Genomic DNA, 23,546 nt, shown 5'->3' on the forward strand with positions numbered 1-23,546 from the left:
TTAAATTTAGTGGCACATTAGAGCCTTTCTCAAATGGCTTTCCTGCGCAGTTAGTCCTAGCTAGGCAGACAAGTCGTGAAACTCCCCGAAGAGTGCTCATGGGAACAACTGCGGATTCCGAGGCATTCGTCTCCCCGAGCATGAAATATGCAAACAAGTGTCTTGAAGGCGGTGTGCAGCCGGAGCCCAGACTGCTGTGCCCTGGATCCAGCGGTGGCAGGAGGGAGCTCCAGCCTCGCCTGGGCTCTGCAGCGCCAGGTGATGCCCACGCTGTGCCCCCGAGCATGTGTCTCCGTGCCCTCTGCCGATCACAACACATTCCATAAGCTTTCCGTCAATTAAACTGGGTTATTGGCACGGCTGCTTCCAGCTCAGCTTAGTACCCACCCCACAACAGACTAACAGAGACACAATGGTGCCATTCTCCCCTATCAGTGTAACTGTCTAAAAATAAGGCGGTTTTGGAAGCCCTCCCTGGAGCGGCGTCCCAGCCGCCCGCTGATTGATAAGTCGACGGCGTGACTTACTTCCCACAGCGGTCCTGTGCGCTCCCGCGTCACTTCTTTTCACTTCGGAGGGCGAAGACAAATCAAAAGCAGCATCTGCGTGGAGCAGAAGTGAGGAGGAGGCTGAGGGAGCCCGCAGAAGTTGCCCTCCGAGCAGCTGAAGGCAGCAGCACACGCCCGCACAGACCACCGCCTGGTTGGTGCTCCCAGCAAGCAGATGCCTCTCACGCTGCACATTGTTCCGTGTCATGGAAGGGAAATGCCATCCCAGCTCAGCGAGTGGCGGCAAACCTTTTTAGGTTTCGCCTGGGGCCGGAGGTGATTTGCCCAGAATCACAGGATGTTGAGCCCACGTGAAATTCGAACCTAGTTCACCAACTCCAAAGTCACTAGCTCTTGCCATTATGCCACATCTTCTCCTATCTTCAGTTATTGGAAAAAGTCATGAGTTCAAATCCGAATAAGGCAGACCCAGTCTTTCATTCCTCCGAGAGGTGGTAAGTCCATGTTTTACAGTGTTTAGAAACAGCAGAATAGTAGCGTTTGGTGCTATACAAAATGCATTATTATTTCTTCTAGGTACATAATTGTTCTACTGGTCCTTCTCAGAGACTTTAGTGGCAACTGGAGTGGAAGACACTGACCCTACCCCTCCATCACTCCACACAGACCTTGAGCTCCAGCCCCTGCCGAGCCTCTGCCAGGCTCCCTTCCAACCCTCTCATCCTATCCTTCTCACATCTCCTTCACTTCGTCCCTCCTTCTCTCCACTACCCGGTTTCACTCAGCCATTCTTCCCTCTGCAGCCAGCTTGTCCGGCCCCCTTCCTTCAGCTCTCCTCACGTTTCTTCTCTTCATCTCCTCCCTCGTCGCCCCCCTTCCATTCCGGCCCCTTCCCTTCGTACCCACTTCCTACGACCCTCCCTATCCCTACACCCAATAACTCTATCCCTCCTCGTCCTTGTATACCACGTCCACCATCCGTCCTTGGCGCCCCACCCCCTCCCTACGACCCCCTCGTCCCTCCTTCACCCCATCTCTTTTTGCCCGCCATCCCCCATTCACAGCATAATCTGAAAAAAGTCTGGGAAGAAGGTGAGGTGGGGAGCAAGAAGGGGGGAGGAAGGGGGAGAATCGGGTGCTAGAAAAGTTTACGCTATATAAAACTGCATTAAGTAAAGTAAAATAAATACTTGCACCCATTCACAGCATTATCTGAAAACGTGTGGGCAGAAGATGAGATGGGGAGCTAGAAGGGAGAAGGAACGGAGAGAATCGGGTGCTAGAAAAACTCGAGGAAGATTACTTCATATCATTTTTTACACCTCGTTTTATTTTATTCTAATTGTAACAGATCTTTGTGTAGAGTGCAGAGTAGTGAGTGTGCAGAGTAGTGAGTGTGCAGAGTAGTGAGTGTGCAGAGTAGTGAGTGTGCAGAGTAGTGAGTGTGCAGAGTAGTGAGTGTGCAGAGTAGTGAGTGTGCAGAGTAGTGAGTGCGGAGTGCTAGAGAGTGCAGAGTGACTAGGGAGTGCTAGAGAGTGCATAGGGACTAGGGAGTGCAGGACTAGGGACTAGGGAGTGCAGAGTGACTAGGGAGTGCAGAGTGACTAGGGAGTGCAGAGTGACTAGGGAGTGCAGAGTGCTAGGGAGTGCAGAGTGACTAGGGAGTGACTAGGGAGTGCAGAGTGACTAGGGAGTGCTAGGGAGTGCAGAGTGACTAGGGAGTGCAGAGTGACTAGGGAGTGCAGAGGGACTAGGGAGTGCTAGGGAGTGCAGAGTGACTAGGGAGTGCAGAGTGACTAGGGAGTGCAGAGTGACTAGGGAGTGCAGAGTGACTAGGGAGTGCAGAGTGACTAGGGAGTGCAGAGTGACTAGGGAGTGCAGAGTGACTAGGGAGTGCTAGGGAGTGCAGAGTGACTAGGGAGTGCAGAGTGACTAGGGAGTGCAGAGTGACTAGGGAGTGCAGAGTGACTAGGGAGTGCAGAGTGACTAGGGAGTGCAGAGTGACTAGGGAGTGCTAGGGAGTGCAGAGTGACTAGGGAGTGCTAGGGAGTGCAGAGTGACTAGGGAGTGCTAGGGAGTGCAGAGTGACTAGGGAGTGCAGAGTGACTAGGGAGTGCTAGGGAGTGCAGAGTGACTAGGGAGTGCTAGGGAGTGCAGAGTGACTAGGGAGTGCTAGGGAGTGCAGAGTGACTAGGGAGTGCTAGGGAGTGCAGAGTGACTTGGGAGTGCAGAGTGACTAGGGAGTGCTAGGGAGTGCAGAGTGACTAGGGAGTGCTAGGGAGTGCAGAGTGACTAGGGAGTGCTAGGGAGTGCAGAGTGACTAGGGAGTGCAGAGTGACTAGGGAGTGCTAGGGAGTGCAGAGTGACAGGGAGTGCTAGGGAGTGCAGAGTGACTAGGGAGTGCAGAGTGGCTAGGGAGTGCAGAGTGACTAGGGAGTGCTAGGGAGTGCAGAGTGACTAGGGAGTGCAGAGTGACTGCAGAGTGACTAGGGAGTGCAGAGTGACTGCAGAGTGACTGCTAGGGAGAGCAGAGTGACTGTCGAGATTAAGCTAATGGCAATGTAAATGACAATGCCATTTATTTATCTGTTTTCAAAACCAACACATAAATACAAATGTTGTCATTTACAATGCCAATAGCTCTAACTTTTCCAAAGGCGAAACCATTGCATTGTAAATGCTTGTTAGCCTCTGTTTTCCCCGGGGCTATTCAGATTATATTACGACTTTGGGCCGGGCAACCCCTGCTTCTAAAAATTCCTCCTCTTATTTACAGCACTTAGAAATACCAGTGGTGCCATAAATAGCGCTATATGGAAATCATAGCTGGGAATATGTTTCCTTCCCCTTATGCTGTCCTTTCTGTGATTGGGGTCATGATAACTCTGTTCTTACTCTCTGACCCCTGGCTGCTGTTCTGGCTACACGCTCCTTTACCAAACCTATTTTCAGATCTTGCGTTTGTTTTTCCATTCAAGAGATGCCAACTCATTTCTACTAATTTTGACATAAAAGTTCCTTCTTAAAGCACTAAACAAAAGTGGCATTGTGAGGTGTGGGAAGGAGAGAGCACTGTCGGCTGGGTGCTGGCAGATGAGGGGCATGCGGGTGGGCAGCCGGCTATCACTCCTCCTCTACATTATATAGACACTTCACAGCAAGATGTGAGAATCTGAACAGACCGAACATTCTAAAAGAGCAGAGGGCTTGTGGTCTACTGATTTGCTTCGATCTAGAAACTGAACTGAGTATGTCTGCAATTAGAGACACTGGAATGTGATTGTCATGTCCTCTTTTGTTTTGAGGAACGGTAGTTTTGTGGCCAAATCATTTTATATTTTGTACACTATATAGACCGCCCACGTATGTTTTAAATGTAGTTATTTTTAATTCATTTTTATCTTAGCTGAGTGAGTTTTAATTGATGATGGTGTTTCAGCTTCTGTCGAGCAGTCTGTTTCTATATGCCAAACTAGTATCAGATTCCTCCAAACCTAAACATGCCCCAGGCCGTGTGTGCCATCATGCATGCAGCAGCCCAAAAAAGTCTAATCGTGCAGAAGAATTTAAAGGTCTTGCTGCTTCACTTGTCGGCTACCAAATGTAATGTCAATTCGACTGATTTCCAGCTCTCCAAACCACCAAGGTGAATATTGTGTGCTAGCACAATTTGCCACCCTAAGCCTGTCTCCCGCCTATGCTAGTCATTTCCATTCTGCACATGGGGTGAAGCCTCATGAGTACAAAGGGAAAAGGCCTGGCTCCTGTGGCTGAAGCGATCTGATACCACAAGCAGGCAGGGCTGTGGTAACAAGACATCACATGTCTAATTACACCACTTGCGTTTGTAAATGGGATAATTTTCTTTGAGGTCACAAATCCATAGACGCTCAGGCCCGGGCATTGTGAAGAAAGCCCCGCCCAGTTCATTACTTTCCCTCATGGGAGGGTGCAATGAAAGGATTGGCATTTGAAGTTCCCTAGAATTGCCCAGGTGAGGTGATAGCTAAGTACAGTTGGGCTAGTGTAGTGATTTGCGGGCCTGTTGCAGTGACCTGTGGCCAGCTAGCCAAAGGTTACTATCCTGGCAGGTCAGGTTCATCCTTTCATCTTTCACATACTAGGATAACACTATTATCTGCAATCAAAGAGATTTAAATGCTCTGCACTGTATACTCTGTTAATATTCAACATAACATATATGATCAACTTCTGCACCGCAAGAGGAGGGGCTACTACACTCTTCAGATTTTAATTCTTAACTTACACCATCACTCAATCCTTAGTAAATAACAAAACAATAATTGGCTGTTTCATAGCAGTTTATAATACATACAACCACAGTGCTGTATAACACAGCTAAAATAGACTAAACCAATAGCTCTTACAGAGGTGAAACCTGTTGGCTTTGACAATGCTTGTTTATCCTGATATCGTGTACCATGAAAATGTCTTGCATGATAGTTTCAGCTCAGGATGGATGTCTGTTAACTCTTTCGATTATAGCTGATTGGTGAGAAATACGATTTTAAAACAGATCCATGAAATCTGCCTCTAGTCATATTTTTGAAGACATCATTTTAAAATACTTCAACATTATTTATCAATCACTCTGACCAGTCTATGTGGGATGACAACAAAAGGACCTCAATATGGTTACCCGCGTAAAGTGCAAGAGACTATGTGCAAGAACCTGTTTATCATGGATCGATGGTTAACAAAAAACGTTTTTTCAGGTCCATTAAACACGTTAAGTTCCTGCACATGACAGTATAATATATATATGTCGAAATGCATTAAAAAAACAGTACATAAGAACTGTTCCTGACTGTTAAGGAGGATGCTATAATATCGGTATCTGCTGGACGGAACCATAAAATCAAAGTAGATGTTAGCTTGGTAAAAGCAATGTTAGTGTTGCACTCGAGATGTTAAAATTCGGCCACCGACCTTCAGTGGGGATCCCCTATACCCTTGTCTCCTAAGCTACTCGAACTGTTTGTGAAATAAAAGTGCTTGTCGTGCTGTGCAATCCTCATGCGATGAGATGCCATTGCGCTGCTATTGTGGGATACTAAATAAAGTGCTATTTGTATTTATGGATTAATCTGGCAAAATGAGGTGGTTCGAGTTTTTGAATCATTAAGATGTCGCCAACATGCTCAATTAACAGTAAGAGTGAGCTTGATTATTTCTAAGGTCTCTATTGGCAGCATTAATCGGGGGCAAGTCAAGTTCTGGACTTTACAAGTTCTTTGGCAACAAGGTTCTAGAAACTCACGTCCTTCCATCCTAGATGCACCGTACGGCCTTGCATGCTAGGTGCACCAAGTCCCCTCCCAATGAGACGATTTACAGCTGGACAGCATGTTCTGAATTGTGAAGTTCTTAAAGATGGACGTAAGAATCTTTGTCTGTGGGTTAACAAAGCCTGACAAACGCACAACAAACAAGCATTGGCATAGCCAATAGGTCTCGCTTGTGGGACCTTATAAGTATTATGTTTTGCAGCACAATATCCGATTATGCAACAAGGATATTGTGCTGCAAAACAAAATACTTATAAGGTCCCACAAGCGAGACCTAGTGGCTATGCCAATGCTTGTTTTCTTTTTCATCTCCTCTTCATGGTCGAGTCAAGCTTAAATTCTCTGGGGCTTGTTTTGTGTTATCGCGTTCTCGTGAGGGGAACATCAGCGCACCTAGCAATTGGCATTCTCAACTAGAGCACCACATTGATGTACAGATAAAGAAAGCGGCAAACAAAAAGCAGAATTACAAAAATCTCAGATGAGTTCCGAAACAAAGGAGATAAGATACCAGGAACAGGCTATGTTGTGTGTTGATGACTGTGTGATAGCGAGTTAGTGTGAGCAAAAACTACTGTGCTGGACGCTGGTGTGGAAGAAGAGATGCGCAGAGAGGACACGGAACTGGTGTGAGGCGGAAAGGAAGGAAAGTAATGACAAGAAGGGAAGAGGACCGAGATGGGAGGAGAGAGGATGAGCACGAGGAGGAGAGAGGATGAGAAGGAGTGGGGGGAGAAGTAGGAGGAAGAGATGGGATCGGAGAGAGATCGAGGAAGGGGGTGGGGAGAGAGACGGGAAAGAAAACAGAAGTGCAAGTGTGTGGGGATTGCGTGTGAGAGAAAGATTGCGATCTAGATGAGACAGAAGGGGTGAAACGCTAACCTCGAGAGTGCAAGAGAGAGAGAGAGTGATGGAGAGGAACGGAAGGAGAGAGGGAACAAATGACACGAGCAGTGGAAAGAAGAGATAGAAAGATACATCTGTGTGCAAATGGTGGGGGCCTGAAGGAGGAGGGGGTGCGAGGGATGAGGAAACACGGCCTGGGGGAAGCTGGCTGGGGAGGGGGAGGAGAAATGCAAGGAAGGCTGTGTGCGGCGTAATTAGGGGAGGAGAAGCCGAGAAGCCGCAGAGCGCACGCTGGGCGAAGCCCTTTGATGTGCTGTGCGGCAAATGGAGGGAGGCTGATGCGCGTTCATGTTTGAACACGTGGTTCACATGAACTTCATGAAAACGCCTGGCAAAAAGCTGGTGGTTTCATGAAGATTTTGCCGACTTGAATTCTCGCTCCGCTCGATGCGCATGCGCGCATCGATAGGTCGCGAGACCTAATAAAGCAAAATGTTGTTGTGGTATCCGCAAAGACGGCACTCTGTGGTGTTCCCATGCAATTTAGGAAACATCACAGTTTCAAATGAGTAATAACAGGAGAAAAAAGCATTTACAATGCAATGGTTTCGCCTTTGGAAAAGTTAGAGCTATTGGCATTGTAAATGACAAAATTTGTATTTGTGTTGGTTTTGAAAACAGATAAATAAATGGCATTGTCATTTACATTGCCATTAGCTTAATCTCGGCAGTCACTCTGCACTCCCTAGCATTCTGCAGTCACTCTGCACTCCCTAGCAGTCCTTCTGCACTCCCTAGCACTCCCTACTACAACACACATTGAAGGTAGAAAGCTTGGCCGGATCAAAAGTATTTCTGCTTTACTGGAGGACAGACCATCAGCCGTTGTGCAGTGCAGAGGGGCATCATTTGCTCCCTCCGTGACTGCACTGTCCGCATGAAGATGCTGGTGGACTCACAGCCTAGTGCCACCTGGCTCAGAGTCCCTGTTCCTCACGGAGCAGGGACTAAAGTTCAGTTAACAAAAACAGCACCCTCCATATCCACAGTCCAAAAGGGTGAAACACCCGGCCACAGCACAGCGCACCACTTGCAGCAGGCTTGTTTACACCACTAGTCTTCCTGCTTCTGGTGCTGAGAAACGCTGTTTGCTCCAAGGTTGGGCCACGACCTGCGCAGGCCAAAGAAGAGGGCTCTCCATGATCAGGCCACAGTCGCGGAGAGCGTGAAGGAGCCTAAAAGGGATAATAACTTCTGAGTTGTTCCGAGCAGGAAGGCCGCAAAATATGTGTGGCATATGGCCCTCAAAATCCTCAAGATGTCCCTGGCTCTGCGTGCTGCATCTAATTCCTCATGCTGAAAAACTCCTTTTTTACCTCTAGGACATCCAACTGTTGAGCCAAACTCCGTGCACTGCTGCACTGTCACAGCCACTGCATCAAAACCTTTTCCAATGCTACAGCCTTTAAACCACCATTTCAAACTCCATTGGTCTACAGCAGCATCAAGATATTATGTGTAAATCCACTGTTCTACCTCTGCATCAAACTCCATTCTACCGGTGCTTCAAGTCAAAGCATCAAACTCCACTGTTCAACTGGTGTTTCAAGTCACTGCATCAAACTCCGTGTAACTACTGTAGCATTAATCTGCTGCATCAAACTCCAGTGTTCTACTGGCGCATCAAGTTGCCCTTTCAAACTCCTATGTGCTACTACAACATCAAAATGCTGAGTCAAACTCTTATATAGCACTGGAACAAACCACTGCTTATATGCATTACTACTGCTGTGGCATCAAGCAACGGTGTCAAACTTCTTTGTACTACTACTTCAAGTTGGTTTGATACTTTAGTAGAACGTTTGTCACAGCAGTGTCAAAGGGGGGCGTGGCTTGGACGGCAGCGCAATGGCTGCCTGAACGCGTCGCTCTGGCTCACAGAAGAGCGATCAAGGGTGAGATCGGGAGATAAACCGTCATTTCTCGAGACGGAAACCAGTGTCAAAGTCCTTTCCACCACTAAATCATCAAACTGCTACACACTCCTTAGGACTGCTTTCTTTGAAATGCTGTATCAAACTCCGTGGCAGCTCTGTGAAATCAAGTGACTGCATTAAGCTCCTTTGCACTGTCAGGTGAATTTACATCCCAATGATATGAAGCCCCTGCAACAAACTACATTGAAAGTGCAGCTTGGCGTTGCAACTTGAGAATGAATCTGACGCACTGGTTTCGTGTCACTGAAGTGTGTGCACGAGTTTGGCGCAAGCACATGACACTGTAACAGCAGGTTAGTAATTTGTGTCATCATGTTGCGATTACAGTGGAGCAAGGGAATCTGATGCTTCAGCTTGAGGTTTTAAAGTGCAGAGAACTTTATCCGATGAGTTTAAAGCAGGAGTGTTGGGAAGGAGTTTGATGCATCTGCTTGATGTTGCAGGAGAGCAACATTCTTTTAATCTGTGCTATAAAGCAGCTGCACAGTACTTTACAATACTTACCCCATTAGGTCATAGAGCGAAAGTTGTTGGCAGGCTGCAATGCTGCTGAAACCTCAAGGCATCCAAACAAATGACTTCAAACCACTAAGCTGTCCATCGCCGGCATCAAGCCTGCACATGCTGCTGTGATGTGAAACTACTGTGCCAAAACACATTGCTGCATTTATCCCCTCCGAAAAACAGATAACTAGAACCAGAGGCGCGCACTGGACGTCTGAAACAACCTACCCAAAGCAATCCAGACATCGGCTCTAACCCCGCTAAAGCATCCGGCATGTATACTGGCAATCGGTAATGTAAATAAGTATGCCACGCAACTGCCAGACCCCAGACAGCAAGGCCCCGGCCACCGCACGCACAATCCTACCCAAACGCATGTATGCTGTACTGTACACACAGCACAACCGTCTGGCACTATTCACAAGTAACCCCTCTTGCAGGAGTATAGATTTCCACATTCAAGCACCAGAAAGCAAGGCAGCTCTGCAATGTACACAATAAAGAAAAAAAAACGTTTACGGAACTACGTCAAACTCCTGCACACCATCCCAAAAAAATGAAGCTGCTAAACATTGCTGCAAACTGCTCGCTGTCAAAGCACCTGTGGAAAACGGACACGCGGCTGTGAACTGAGCCAGCAGGGGCAACTCTAAATTCCACCGTCACTCTCCTGGGGATAACTGCAACTGCTGACACCTCAAACTCACCCTCTTCATTGCAACATCGGGTCGTTGCATCAGCCTTCTTTGATGAAGATGTAAGAGAGGGTTGGCACAAGAGGCTGATGTCACAGCCGCGTGCATGACTATTACACAACTGTAGGGCTCGGAGGGCAGCCACGGACTGCTGCAGCCAGATATTCCAACTCTAACAAGTTTAAAGTAGGTTTGGACACTTTAAAGGGACAGTGTGCCTGTGAACGGATTCTGTGGGTGGCAGCTGGTCAGAGGGACAGGGCGCCGGGGATCACCGGGTTAAAGGGACAGGAAGTAAAACAAGGAAAGGCACGGACAGCGGGGGGGGGGGGCGGGAAAGGCTCGGACAGCGGGAGGGGGGGCGGGAAAGACTCGGACAGTGGGAAAGACACGGACAGCGGGAGGGGGGGCGGGAAAGGCTCGGACAGCGGGAGGGGGGCGGCAACGGCAAGAAAGTCACCTGGACTTCCTCCGGCGGTGGTCGGCCGCAAAATGACCCAAACAAACGTTGACGAGCAAAAAAAATAAACCCCGCCCACTGACGTGACAAATGGGGCAGGATGAGTAAAAATGGCCGGAACGCCCCCGAATCTGCTCCGCAATTGACGGACAGATCTCTGTTCCAATGGCTAGCCTCCATTTATGGAGCTAGCCAATGGAACAGAGGGGCGGTACTACACACACTACTCTAAAACTAAAGATTTCGCCTTGCGCAGAAAGTCTGCTCCGCAGCCTTTCGGCAAGGCGAAACCTAAAAAGGAGGAAAGAAATAACCAAAGGAAGATCTCAAAGAAACAAAAGTGAAGTCACATCCAGACCCGTTTGTGTTAGCATTAGGTTTTGGTGAAGGAGAATCGGGTGGTCATTTTTCATTTTATTTGACTTTAGATGAAATGTGAACTGTACCTAATAATTGAGAGACAAACTGTGTGCGGTCATGAAATGTTCTTGGCTGATTAATGATTTTTTAATTTCAGAAATGTTAGAGCGTACCATAAAAACACGTTCTATTAAATAATATATTTTGTGCGTATATTACTTTTACTTGGCTGTCATGATAACATTAAATGTAATGTTTTTTGTTCACTAAGTAAAGATGTGCATGCCGAACCATTTTAAATGATACAAAGAAAATGCTGGCCTTTTGTCAAAACCATCTTCTACGCAAAATTTAGCTTTTTATGCCTTTTAAGTTTGCCACTTACAAAGCAGACTTAATTTTTTGACTCCATTTGATAACTGTTTAGTCCTGACACCCTTGGTGTGGTCTTCTACCAAATCTTTTTGCCTTCACACCTCCTTTTTTCTGAATTTCATTTTTGTTGGCATTCGAACTGCTAACCAGTGCTAAAGTGTTTGTGCTCTCTCTCGTGGTAAAATTGACTTACAGCCAGGTGGCACCTTTAGTTTACTTGAGAGTCCCTAGTATATGGTACTCCAGATACTTGAGACTTGTAAATTAAATACTACTTGTGGGCTTGCTGCACTCATTGTGCCACCCATTAAAGTAGTCCTTTAAAACATGTCCCAGGTCTGTGATTACAGCCTGTAGTGCAGCTTTAAACTGCGAATTCGGCCTGGTAAAAGAAACCTTTGTTTTCAGATCCGGGCCCTGAAGGACGCGTTACACGATACATACTTTAGATAGCGAGGAAATCTTTCTGACTCACCCGTCTGCACATAATTTATGGTGCTTCAAAGCAAAGAAATCCTTTCTCCCACCTCTTAGCGCTAATGGGGACTCCCCCGTCTCATGGGGCACCAGCTTTCCCTTCAAAAGGGGATAGCAGTAGATGTCCCAATAGGATGGAGTGAATATACCCATCAATGTTCCAGGGGGATAATATCCTACTAAGTATTATAGGGATCTTGTAACTTAACCATACGTGAAGAAATCCAGCGACTTTTGGGCGCAAGTAGGCTAAAACATGTCGCCCTTTTTACGCACACTCCTTGGAAATGAAGGATCAATTTAACATCCCCAGCACATCTCAAACTTTTTACCTTACCCCGATCCCTGTTTATATTAAATACAGCACCTCCAGGGGTCGGAGACTGTTTTAAAACACTCTATGTACAGATCCCACCATGACTTTTATGATAGAAGCGCTACCTCCTGGTGGAGGCGAGCCCATATGATGATGCTACTGACTACAAGTATTTTGGTGGAGAACCAATACCACTAAAGGAAAGTAGTCATTGAGGGTGTCTCCTATTTTGGGAAGAGACTCTAAGTCTTTGACAATGGTGTGGGAGCACTCACTTTGATATTTTCTCCTAAAATAATTCACTTTGATATTTTCTCCTAAAATAAACCTTTTACCAGACCTAAGATTACCTTTTTAATACATATTTTACCCCTAGACTAGGCCCTAAATTGCCCAAAGAGCAAGGTGCATTGTATTTAAAAAATAAGAATTCCAACATTTGTTTTTCACTACTGTAAAGCCTCTCTCTCCAATAGGATTACATTGGGTTACTGCTGCTTGAGGCCTGTTTTGCTCCTTTAACCCAGGACTACCAGACTGACTCCAAGGGAAGTTGGGTGGCTTCCTGTGTGACCTACTGGGGCACAACAAGCTCCAAAGATCTTGCACCCTGCATCTAGCGTTTGCAGGAGTGAGTCCGGACCCCCAAGTAGTGCCTCTACATTCTTAGACTCTTGGAGTTCGTGTGAAAAGGTGCTGCTCCTAACTAAACCTAAAAGTTGAGACTTCAAAAAATGTTCACCAAAAAGTTACTTGAGAACCCACAGAGGACTGGGACCTTCATGCGAGCCAATCCGCCTCAGGTGCATCTCCTGTCGGCCTGACTCTGCGGTAGCTTCTGTTATGCTCTTCTGTGCAGCAGCAAATCCTATTCAGCAGGACCTGTCAGCAGAGATATCCGGCCTTGTGGACCTCTTGTCAGCTACAGCCAGCAGCTTACTACCACTGGAGATTTTCGACTTCCAAAAAGTATCAAAGTCTGAAGGTAGAAATCTTCACCGCAATTCCTCATCCTGGGGCACCACCATCTGCCTTGCCTAGCTGAACTTTTACCTTCCCTGGAAATTTGCTTCAAAGATTCTTCTAGGTCCGACAGTAAGCAGAAATCAGGCCCAATCCACCTTGTGTATCCGACCCATGCTCCGTTGCTGTGAGCCTTAACTTTTGAGTTTTGGCACTCTGATCATTTAGATGCTATTTTTTTACTGAAAACTTAAAAACAAATCATAACTCTGTTTCTACTGAATGGAATTAATTTATTGTTGTGCCGTTGTATGTATTAAAATGCATCCTATTTTTCTAAATTGGTGTTGTGTTTTCACTTTATTATGGGTTGTGTGCTGCATAAATACTTAACACAGGGCCTCCAAGTTAAGCCTTGCTGCTTTAGTGCTATGTTACCAGCCCAGGTTAATTTAATTACTTTTGTGGTTCCCCTAACAAAGATTGTAGTTGTTGCTCAAAAGGGTTTCCACTCCCTCAATAAGTAATCCAATTCCTTACATTTAAGTTCACGGGTGGGCCCCAGTACTTGTGTTTGTGCAGTTCAAGGCAGTGATTTGTGTAACACTAAAATCCCAAAAATTATCCGACATCAAATTCGTTTTTTTTCTAAATTCTCCGTGGTTTTTATTTGACTATTTTATTCCCTTTCTCCAAATTTGTCTTGTCCCACAACCTTTTTGCTACAATGGAAATTGAGCTGATCAGTGGTTACAATCTCAGTAAGGCAGAGCTACAGATGCTTTACAAGTTGATTGGGCCAAATGTGGGAAGGAAATCAAGCAAGATGGACCTCCAGATGCCCCTCAGATCCTTTGAAGTAGTCAGGAGGATGCAATCCACCCTAGAGGAGCAGGACGAGTATGGCCTTGAGGAGGAAGTTGCCTTGGAGGAGAGGGAAGGTGTCCTGGCTACAGGCAATAAGCTGCAGCACCCAGAGGAGAAGGACAACTTGCTCACATGAGTGGCACCCCATGTTAGGGCGTGGAGCACTGTGTCTTCCTTTAACCTATCCCCTGAGGAACCGGTGGACCGGAAGGCTCAGAGGGAGCTCAAGCTGCAGCTGGCCAGATTGAAACTAGAGGCTGCCAGGGAGGAGGCAGCTGCAAAAAGAGACAGCTAATGCTGGACACTGATGCGCAAAGGGGTTTGGAGGAGAAGAGGGTGAAAGCAGACACTGCCCTAGCCAGGGCAAAAGCTGAAGTTAACAGAGCCATGGCTGGAACAACATTTTTACTGGCTCCTGAAGTGGGTCTCAAAGAACACCACCTGAAAGCTAAACAAGCCTCAGAGTCCAGCAGCAATGGTGGTAGTGATACCTCAATGCCCAGTGGAGACCGGATAGTCCACATCGCCCAAAAACCTGATGCTTCCGTTTCTTGTGTGGGATGATATTGACTGGTGGTCTGAGGCTTAGGTTGTTATGTAGATGCACAGGGTCCCTGAGGAAGGTTGGGGAGCCAGTCTCTGGAGGTACATTCCCAATGAAGGGAGGGATGCATTACTGGACTTAGCGCAGGGGGACAGGATGAGGTACTGTCTAATGAAGGGCACCCTTGTCATGAATTATGGTCTCATCCCTGAAAGATATAGGCAGAAGTTAGGGACATTCAGAAGCTGCCCCGACCGTCCAGGGTGGATTTTGTGGATCACCGTTGCAAGGCACTGATTGGTTGACTGAAGGGCAGTGATGTGACTGATTACAACGGGATGTACGATTTGAGTGTCAGAGGGAACATGTGGGATTTGCACCAAGGTCCACAAGAAGGCAACTGTGGACCCTGGTCTCCAAGAGGGCAGAGAGGGTCCCCAACAGAACAAATCGGGGGTAGACAACATTTTAAATAAGAAGTTCTCTAAAGAACTCCAAAATAGTTCTCAGGGGAAGGTCTCCGGTTCCTTGAAGTAGCTGTGAGTCCTGCCATGACTGTAGATTGTCTGCTCAGAAATGACTTGGAGCACACCATCTGGAAGGAGGTGGAGCTCCAGTCTCAACTGTAGATGTTAAAGTTGCCTGAGTGGGTGTGCATTACCACACGGTCCATGGCAGCCAAAGTGGGTAGTCCAGGAGGCCTGGAGCATGGAAAAATGGTCCAGGTAGCTGTCAACGAGAGGAAGGGCAGTGAGGTGGGAAACCATCCCCTGTAATTCCGACAGTCTGGGAGGACACCGAGCCTGAAGGCAACGCTCCGGAACCTGCAGGGGAGGACATTGCTGCCCTGGGAGATCTGCCTGAGCTGGCTGGTTCGCAAACTGAGGATGGGCCAACCAGGAAGGAGTTCTACAGATCTCATAAGGAATGCCCTACTCTTGAGAGCCTGAGGCAGCAAGCTGAAGCCCAGGCAGCTGGTGACACCTCTGGAGATCACCGGATATATTGGCAAAATTGCTTCATATATAGTGAGTTTAAGGTCCTTGAGCCTGGGGCAACCTGTGTGTTGGTGGTCCCCCAGTGCTAAAGGGTCTTCCTACCTGGTGGGCTCATGCTTTTCCCATAGCAGGACAAGACCTTTTCCAGGCACATCACCCGCCTTTAATGGCCTGGATAAGGATGACCACAAATGAATTCTGCAGAACATGTCTTACCTGCCAGGCCAATGGGAAGTCAGGGAAAATATTAAAGGCTTCCCTGGTTCTCTTACCTGTCATTGGAACCTCCTTTGAATAGTGGCCATTGACCTCATTAAGTCCATGGACCCTTAGACTGCCTTAGGCAGCAGGCTGCTCATCCTGGTCTTGATGGACAATGCCACTAGGTACCTAGAGGCCTTACTACCTCTGAGGACCATAACTGCACCGGCAGTGGCTAGGGCCTTGATGGGGATTTTTACCCAGGTGAAGCTGAACTCAGACAATACGGAGGTCCTCATCCTCGGTTCCAACCCTTCAGCCTGGTACGACTCCTGCTGGCCGACGGCACTGGGGGCAGCACCGACACCCACCGACCACGCACGCAACCTGGGAATCATCCTCGACTCAACGCTCTTAATGACCAAGCAAGTCAACGCCGTCTCCCCCTCCTGCTTCAACACCTTCGGCATGCTCCGCAAAATCTACAGATGGATCCCGACAGATACAAGAAAGACAGTCACCCAGGCCCTCGTCAGCAGCAGACTTTACTACGGAAACGTCCGCGGGAGCCCCGACCAAGCTCATCAAACGAGTACAACGCTTCCAAAACGCCTCTGCACGACTGATCCTCGACGTACCACGCCACGGCCACATCACCCCCCACCTGAGAAATCTGCACTGGCTCCCCGTCAACAAGAGTATATCCTTAAAGCTCCTCACCCACGCACTCAAGGCACTCCACAAGAACGGCCCAGCCTACCTCAACAGACGGCTCTCCTTCTACATCCCCAACCGCCAGCTACACTCTGCCGACCTCTCACTCACCACCGTCCCGGGCATCCGAAGGACAACCACCAGTGGGAGATCCTTCTCCCAACTCGCCGCCAAGACATGGAACACCCTCCCACTGAGCCTACGACAGACCAAAGACCTGCTGACCTTCAGGAGGATACTCAAGACCTGGCTGTTCGATCGGTTGCCCCCCCCCCCAGCGCCTTGAAATCCTAGCGAGTATGTAGTGCGCAAATGATTGATTGATTGATTGATTGATTTTCCCAAAGAAGTAAGTGTCTGACAGGGGCACACATTTTGTTTCAGAATACATGAAGTAGATTTGTGATGAATTTAGAGTAACTTATAAGTTCTGAACAACCTATCGCCTTCTGACCAATGGGCTTGTTGAGAGGTACAATAAGACCCACAAGGGAATGATTATTGGCCTGTCCTAGCCCTTGAGGCGGAACTCTCAGGTCCTCTTACCATGCCTTCTTTTTGCCTACTGCGAAGTGCCACAGAAAGAAGTAGGGGATGGTCCCTTTGAGGTCCTGTATGGCCACCCATTTTGGGAACCTCTCAGTCTTGTCAAGTAGGGGTGGGAGCAAACCCCTAAAAAGCCCCTCCTTATCAATATGTATTTACCTATGTGTTAGCTCTCAGTACTCAGATGCAGCGCATCCGGAAGAAGGCTGCTAAAAAGCTGGAAGCCAGCCATGAGGTGCGGAAGTTCTGACATAATCAGAAGCCCGCTCTTGTCGTGTTTTAGCCTGGCCAAAAAATATGGGTGATGGAGCCAGTTGAGCCAAGACCGCTGTTTTGGGAATTATAAGGTGAAGGAAAGAAGGGGAAAGTTCACTTACCCCAAGAGGAACCTATTATGGGTCCTCCATGTTAACAGCCTCAAGCCTTCCTATGAGAGGTCCGTTGTCACCTTGCTCCTGGTGTCCTTGATGGGGTGAAAGAGGAGAGTGAACCTCTCGTTGCTCGCCTATCGTCTAAGAAACAGGAGGGCTCTTTGGAAGGTGTAAACCTCTCAAATACCGTGACCCCAGGACAGCAGAGGGACTGTTGCCAATTGCTAGGGCAGTTTGTCTCCCAGTTCTCACTGAACCCTGGGCTTGCTCATTTGTGTACCCATGATATTCATGCTGGGGACAGCATGCCTGTGAAGAACAACATTTACAGGCTGTCTGATAAGGTGAGAGCTAGCATCAAGAAAGAAGTTCCCATGATGAACTAGGGGTTATTGGACACCCCAGTAACCTATGATCCAACCCAGTAGTGCTGGTACTCAAAGCCGCCCCAGAACTCGGGTTCTGTGTGGACTACAGGGGACTCATATCAGTCTCAAAGAGCTCATAGATTGTTTGGGAGCTGCCACACTCCTAAGTAAGTTTGACTTGATTTCTGGTTACTGACAGATTGCCTTAACCCAAGGAGCTAAGGAGAGGTCTGCATTCTCCACCACAAAATGCCCTTTCCGATTCAGGGAGATGACCTCTGGGGTAAAGAAAGCCACTTTTTAGAGATCAATTAACAGGATCCTGGCTGGATGTGGGCGTTCAGTGCTGCCTACCTGGGGGACATTGTAGTTTTCAGTTCCAGCTGGGAGGACAACCTGTTCCACCACCAGGAGGTGCTTCCGGCCCTGCACCCGGCAGATATGACTATTGAGGTCAGCAAGTGTCATATAGGGCAGAGATCAGTGGTTTATCTAGATCATCAAGTAGGTAAGGGCAAGGTGCAGCTCCTGTAGGGCTCGATTCAGACTATCTTGACCCGGAAACTGCCCTCCAAGACTCAGACTGAGGTGAGGGCCTTCCTGAGCCTCACAGGATAAGGTGTGTCACTGGATATGGCACCATTGTTGTTTCCTTGACTGAGCTGACTTCTGTGAAGCAGCGCAAAAAGTTGATCTGGAGAGAGGTCTGCCAGATCGCCTTTGACACCCTCAAGGTAGCCATGTGTATAGCACCAAGTACTCAAGGCCCCTGACTTTGTAAAGTAGTTTATAGTGCAGATGGACACTTCAGAACATGGCATAAGGACTGTGCTCGCACAGTGGATGAAAAGGACCTAGAACCACCTGTAGCTTTCATCAGTAGGAAGTTACTCACCAGGTAACAGAGGGTAACAGAGGTGGAGTGCTATTGAGAGAGAAGCTTTTGCTGTTGTCTGGGACTAAATATGCTGAGACCATAACTGTTTGGGACTGACTTCTGGGTTCAGACGACCACAGGCCCCTCAGATGGCACATGCAGATGAGGGGTGAGAATTCCAAACTGTTGAGGTAGTCCATATTCCTACAGGGAATGAACTTTACGGTGGAACACTGCCCTGGGTCTGACCATTCCAGTGATGATGGTCTTTACAGGTTCTTGCACCATAGTGATGAGAACCCCCACGAGGGTGGATTGTTCCACTACTTTCAGCTGGGGGAAGGGGAAGGGCACATGTTAGACCTGACAGCCTTGGGGTGGTCTTTCCCTAAACATTTTCCCTTTATCCTTCCTGTTTTCTGAGCATTAGGACTGTGTGTACTTTACCACTGCTAACCAGTGCTGAAATGCTGTTGCTGTCTCCTTTAAACATGGTAAAATTCTTACACCCAATTTGCGCCTTTAATTTATTTGCGAATCCCTAGTATATGGTACCCCGCGTACCCAGAGCCTTTAAATTAAATGCTACTAATGGGCTTGTAGCTCTCACTGGGCCACACACTAAAGTAGCCCTTCCCTTTAAAACATGTCTTAGGTCTGCCCTTGCAGCCTGTAGTGCAGTTTTAAACTTCTAATTTGACCTGGCAAAATAAACCTTTTGCCAGACCGAAACCTTCTGTTTTTTAAAACATATGTCAATCCTATGGCAGCCCCTGAGTAACCCATATGGCAGGAACATTGTTTTTCAAAAGTAGGACCTGTGTTTTTAAATATTACATGTCCTGGTAAGGAAAGCTCTTTAAATCGTTTTTCACTACTGTAAGACCTACTTCTGCTTCCTACTTAGGATAGTGTTGGGTTACCTTATTACATTTAATAACATTGAGAACAGGTTTGAATGTAATGTTTAGACTCAAAAGAATGGTAATTTAAAATCCTCTTTATTGGTAAAGTTGGATTTTAAGTCACAATTCTGAAAATGACACTTCTAGAAAGTTGCCATTTTCTTGTACTATCCATTTGGTGGTTGATGCCAATTTCCTGGGTCACATGAACCTGCTGTTAGGCTTTGTGTATTTCTCCTAGACAGTGAAACAAAAGGGCTTAGGTATGGACAAGATAGGCCGTCTTGACTCGCTAGGCGGGGGCGGAGCTGTTCCTTTGCCTCACTTGCACTTCAATAGGGGCTTCCTCCAGCACACACGAACAACCTAACACTAATCTTTTGTCACCCTAGACTTCTTGGAGCCTTGGCAGGGGAAGGAGGGAACTTTCCAGAACCAGATAGAGGTAGCCTAGATGTATCCCTCACTTCAAAGACTGGCACCAGGTATACATATTAGACCCTCAGCGCAATTCTTCATTACACTCCTGGACTTGGGAAAGACTTCCGAAGTACTGCCTTCGATCCCCAGGGACTGCCCTGCTGCTACCAGAGGAGAGACCTGCCTACTGCTTAAGGCTTGCCTTGCACCCCAGATTACTTCCCTGCTACTTGAGGCGGGCTTTGCTGTTTGAACCCAGGTCTACCAGAGTGACTCCAAAGGCTAGTTGGTTGGATTCCTGTGTAAGCTACAGGGACATAACAAGCTGCACAGACCTTGTCCTCGGCACCAGGCCTCTGCTGGGGTGAGCCCTAAAGCCCACTAGTCGTGCCCCTACAGTCTTAGACCCTTGGAAGAGGAGAGGTGTGGAAGGTGCAGCCTCTGACTAACCCTAAACATTTGAATGTAGAAATGTGTCCACTAAAAAGGTTGCTTGAGAGCCGACAAAAGACCAGTACCTACCTGCCAGCCAATCCGCCTGAGATGCGTTGCTGTTCGGCTTCACTCCTCAGTATCTCCCGCTACGCTCTATTCAGAAGCAGCAAATCCTGTTCAGCAGAACTCTCATCAAAGGTTTCCTGCCATGTGGTACCCTCTTTGGCTGCATCCTGCAGCTTTGCCCCGCTGGATTTTTTCAACTTGGGAAAGTCTGACGGTGGAAATCTTCAGCGTTACACCTCCTCCTCGGACACCACCGACTGCTTTGCCCTGCTGAACTTTATCTTCTTCAAAAATTCTTCTTCTAAGTCCGAAGGTAAGCCAAGACCACTTTGTCTATCTGACTAGAGCTCCATTACCGTCAGCCTTAACTTTTAACTTTGTCCCGGTCTTGTGCGAACAGATACCTGCAGTTGGCGCTTTGATCTTTTAGGTGCTATTTATCAATTAAAACTTAAAAAAATTCAAAACTCTGGTTCTACTGATTGGATCAAAATGATTTTGGTGTCATTTTATTTATTACATTTTGTCCTATTTTTCTAAATTGATGTGGGAGTTTTCACTTTATTACAGTTTGTGTGCTGCAAAAATACTTAACACAGTGCCTCTAAGTTAAGCCAGACTGCTTTTGTGCGACGCTACCAGAGTGTTAACTGCAGATTTATTTTACTCACATCTGTTTCAACCTGACAAGGATTGTGGTTGCTGCTTGAGTACGGTTTCCACCCATAACCTGATTTTTTCAATAGCGCATTTCTTTAATTTGTAACTGAACTCTGCTAATGCTGTCTTTTCAGCAAAGGGATTCTGTGCTCAACTTCCATGTTGTTGCAATCCAATATGCTGCTTGATTATGAGATTTTATTTCTAAAACCGCAAAAGGCAACCAAGTCTCCCAACCATTGCCAAATACTTTATCTAATAAAAATCCAGACCTATTGACTTTGCTAAACCTGGTTATTATTCTACCATTGCCACACCTTGGTGCTATGTTTTGCCCTTTTTTTTTGGCTCGCTCCTGTCACTTGCACTATTTTGCTCACTGGCTTCACTTGCCCCTCAATGGCATTGTCCCCTCTTCCCTATCCTTAACACTTGTTTTTAGGTTCTCTATTCATTGTCTCTCATTTTTAGCTCTTCATGGTCTCTCCTTTTTAGCTCATTTGTTAATGTTTTGTGATTCTCTGGTGCCTTGTGTTGTGGGCTGATAACATTACTAGGTTCTTGTTGCTGAGGCTGCTTTTGAGGAACCGTGACCCACCTTCCTTTTTGTTGCCTTCTTGCCTCCACATCATTCGTAGGCTTTTTTATTTCTGCGCTCTCATACCTCTTTCTGGGCTGATCCAAATTACAGTCTCATTTGTGTGCTTCCTCTTGATTACACTTTCACCTTTTTAGGCAGTGCAGGGGCTGTCTGTTGTAGGCTTATTGTGGCTTGCCACGAACATAGGGCTTCGAGCCCACCCATTGTTTACCTTTGGGTGGCTTTCCTTAGCTCTCATTTATCTGCTTCTTATGCGTGTCCCCAGCTTGTCAGTCTTGTGTTTGTCCCTCACATCACTTTGTCGGCTGGACTGTTCCCATGAGGCACAGGGTCAGACTGATTTGCATATGGCCATGTCTGAACTGGGGTGGCGGAGTGGGCTAAAGAACGGTGATGGATTAAACCCAGATCTGTTGACTGGGTGTGAGTATTTGATTGGTTCAGGTGCTCCGTCTATCACCACCCCCTTTTGTACCACGAGTGAAATGTCCAGCTAACTAGAACACCCCTAAAACCTTTGTTTTTTTCCGTGAATTTCAAAGGTTTTTTAAATATTAATTCCTAACTATTTCAGGCCTGAAACCTATGTTTTTTTCAGTAAATATATATATATATATATATATATATCTATATATAACATTCTTACACTAAAGGACTTGCAACAAGTTTATTTTAATATTGTAAAAAGAACAACTTCAGTAAATGACAAGTGGAAATAATAGCCTGCCTTGACTGTAACCCTGGGCGAAGAACTACGCTCCGTTCGCGGAGCTTGCGGAGTTTCGGCAACTCCTCGTTCTACGGAGAACGCGAAGCTGTCGATTACTCCGTGATCCGGTGCGTAGCGTAGTTCTCGCGCGCTGAATAACATTATCGCGTGCGCGGCAATGGCTTACCTTGGCCCGTCGCGACCGCCTGGGTAGGTTCGCGCGATATTTGACGCGATCACGCACTTTTGTAGTGCGAACGAGAAGATGAGTTCCCAAACATGTCTTACACAACGCGAACACGTTACTTGTGACCCGGAACAGGAAATAAGGGAACGCAAGCGGGCGGGACAAACCTCTTGGGTAACTTAGAGCGCTAGCTATCTCGAGCATGCAGGCAGCGCCCCGAACACGCGCACCGCGCTCCCGAAGACGAAAAACGGCGCGCGAACGGGTCTAGCAAGCAACTACGCATGTCCGCTGAGCTACGCGTAGGTCGCGGAGTGCAAGTGCGTCTTCGCGTAGCTCCGCGGAGTGCGGCTCCGCGAACTACGCCCAGGGTTACTTGACTGACACATTTCAGACTTCTCGTCCTTTTTTAAAGGCAGCATGCATAACAGCAATATTATTTCTGAATGATTCCCCAATTGAATACATAATGCCCATGTTGGCCTCTGTGACTTGCATTACAGGAATTGGACTCCCAAGTTTCACTCTTGTGGGTCGAAAAATAATGAACATGCTCAGTTTTTTAATTTACATACTTTCTTCTCTCCAGTGTTAAATAACCAGAAATTATTCCAAAAATAAAGCCAGACGTATTGCTCCTTGTGTGGCTGCCTTTTATCTGTGTGCCACGGATTTGCTGTTATCTCTGCAATGATACTCCTCCATGACCAGGCTGGCCGTATTAATTTTTACACAAAAGCTGTCTTGAGACGGAGTGCACTCACAACAAGTTCATTTTAATATTGGAAATAGAACATCTTCTGTAAATGTCAAGTGGAAATAATAGCATGCCTTGCCTGACACGTTTCAGACTTCTTGTCCTTTGTCAACGACATTGACAAAAGCCGTCCACGCCAAAACACTTTTGTTAGCTATGGAATAAAAACATATTTTGTGGACTCCTGAGTGTGCTAAATTTTATGCTTTGCAAAGACTTGTTTTGGATATACACGTGGAATAGCCGCCACGTCCGCGGGGTAGCACCACCCGTCTAACTTTTGAGTGGCAACATTGGCGAACAACTCGCTCACAACTCCAATTTCATTTGCAGGAAAAAAACGAGCGTGGACCCATATGTCGTGCAATACTATTTAGTTTATTGCCAGTCTGCCATGACTCGTTTCGGGCGATCCGACCTTGATCACATGACATCTAGACATTTTACTCTGCTTTTTAATGTGCAAGTGCTAATGACATCACAATGGACATAAAAGACATTTATTTTTT

The 23,546-nt window shown here is 47.1% G+C and overlaps 1 protein-coding gene across 4 annotated transcripts in view; it reads left to right on the top strand.

Annotated features, from left to right (window-relative positions):
- The window catches only part of TRAF2 (TNF receptor associated factor 2), a 500,036-nt gene that overhangs the window by 66,446 nt on the left and 410,044 nt on the right, over positions 1 to 23,546 (top strand). Inside the window, exon 1 of one of the 4 annotated variants that reach the window (XM_078642078.1) lies at positions 20,373 to 20,436. The exons of the other annotated variants lie outside the window; for them this stretch is intronic. The gene's annotated coding sequence lies outside the window, so the exon portion shown is untranslated. Of the gene's footprint in view, positions 1 to 20,372; positions 20,437 to 23,546 lie in introns of those variants that run through there. 4 annotated transcript variants of the gene reach the window in all.

The sequence above is a fragment of the Lissotriton helveticus genome, chromosome 5_1, assembly GCF_964261635.1.
Source record: "Lissotriton helveticus chromosome 5_1, aLisHel1.1, whole genome shotgun sequence".
NCBI classification, from domain to species: domain Eukaryota; kingdom Metazoa; phylum Chordata; class Amphibia; order Caudata; family Salamandridae; genus Lissotriton; species Lissotriton helveticus.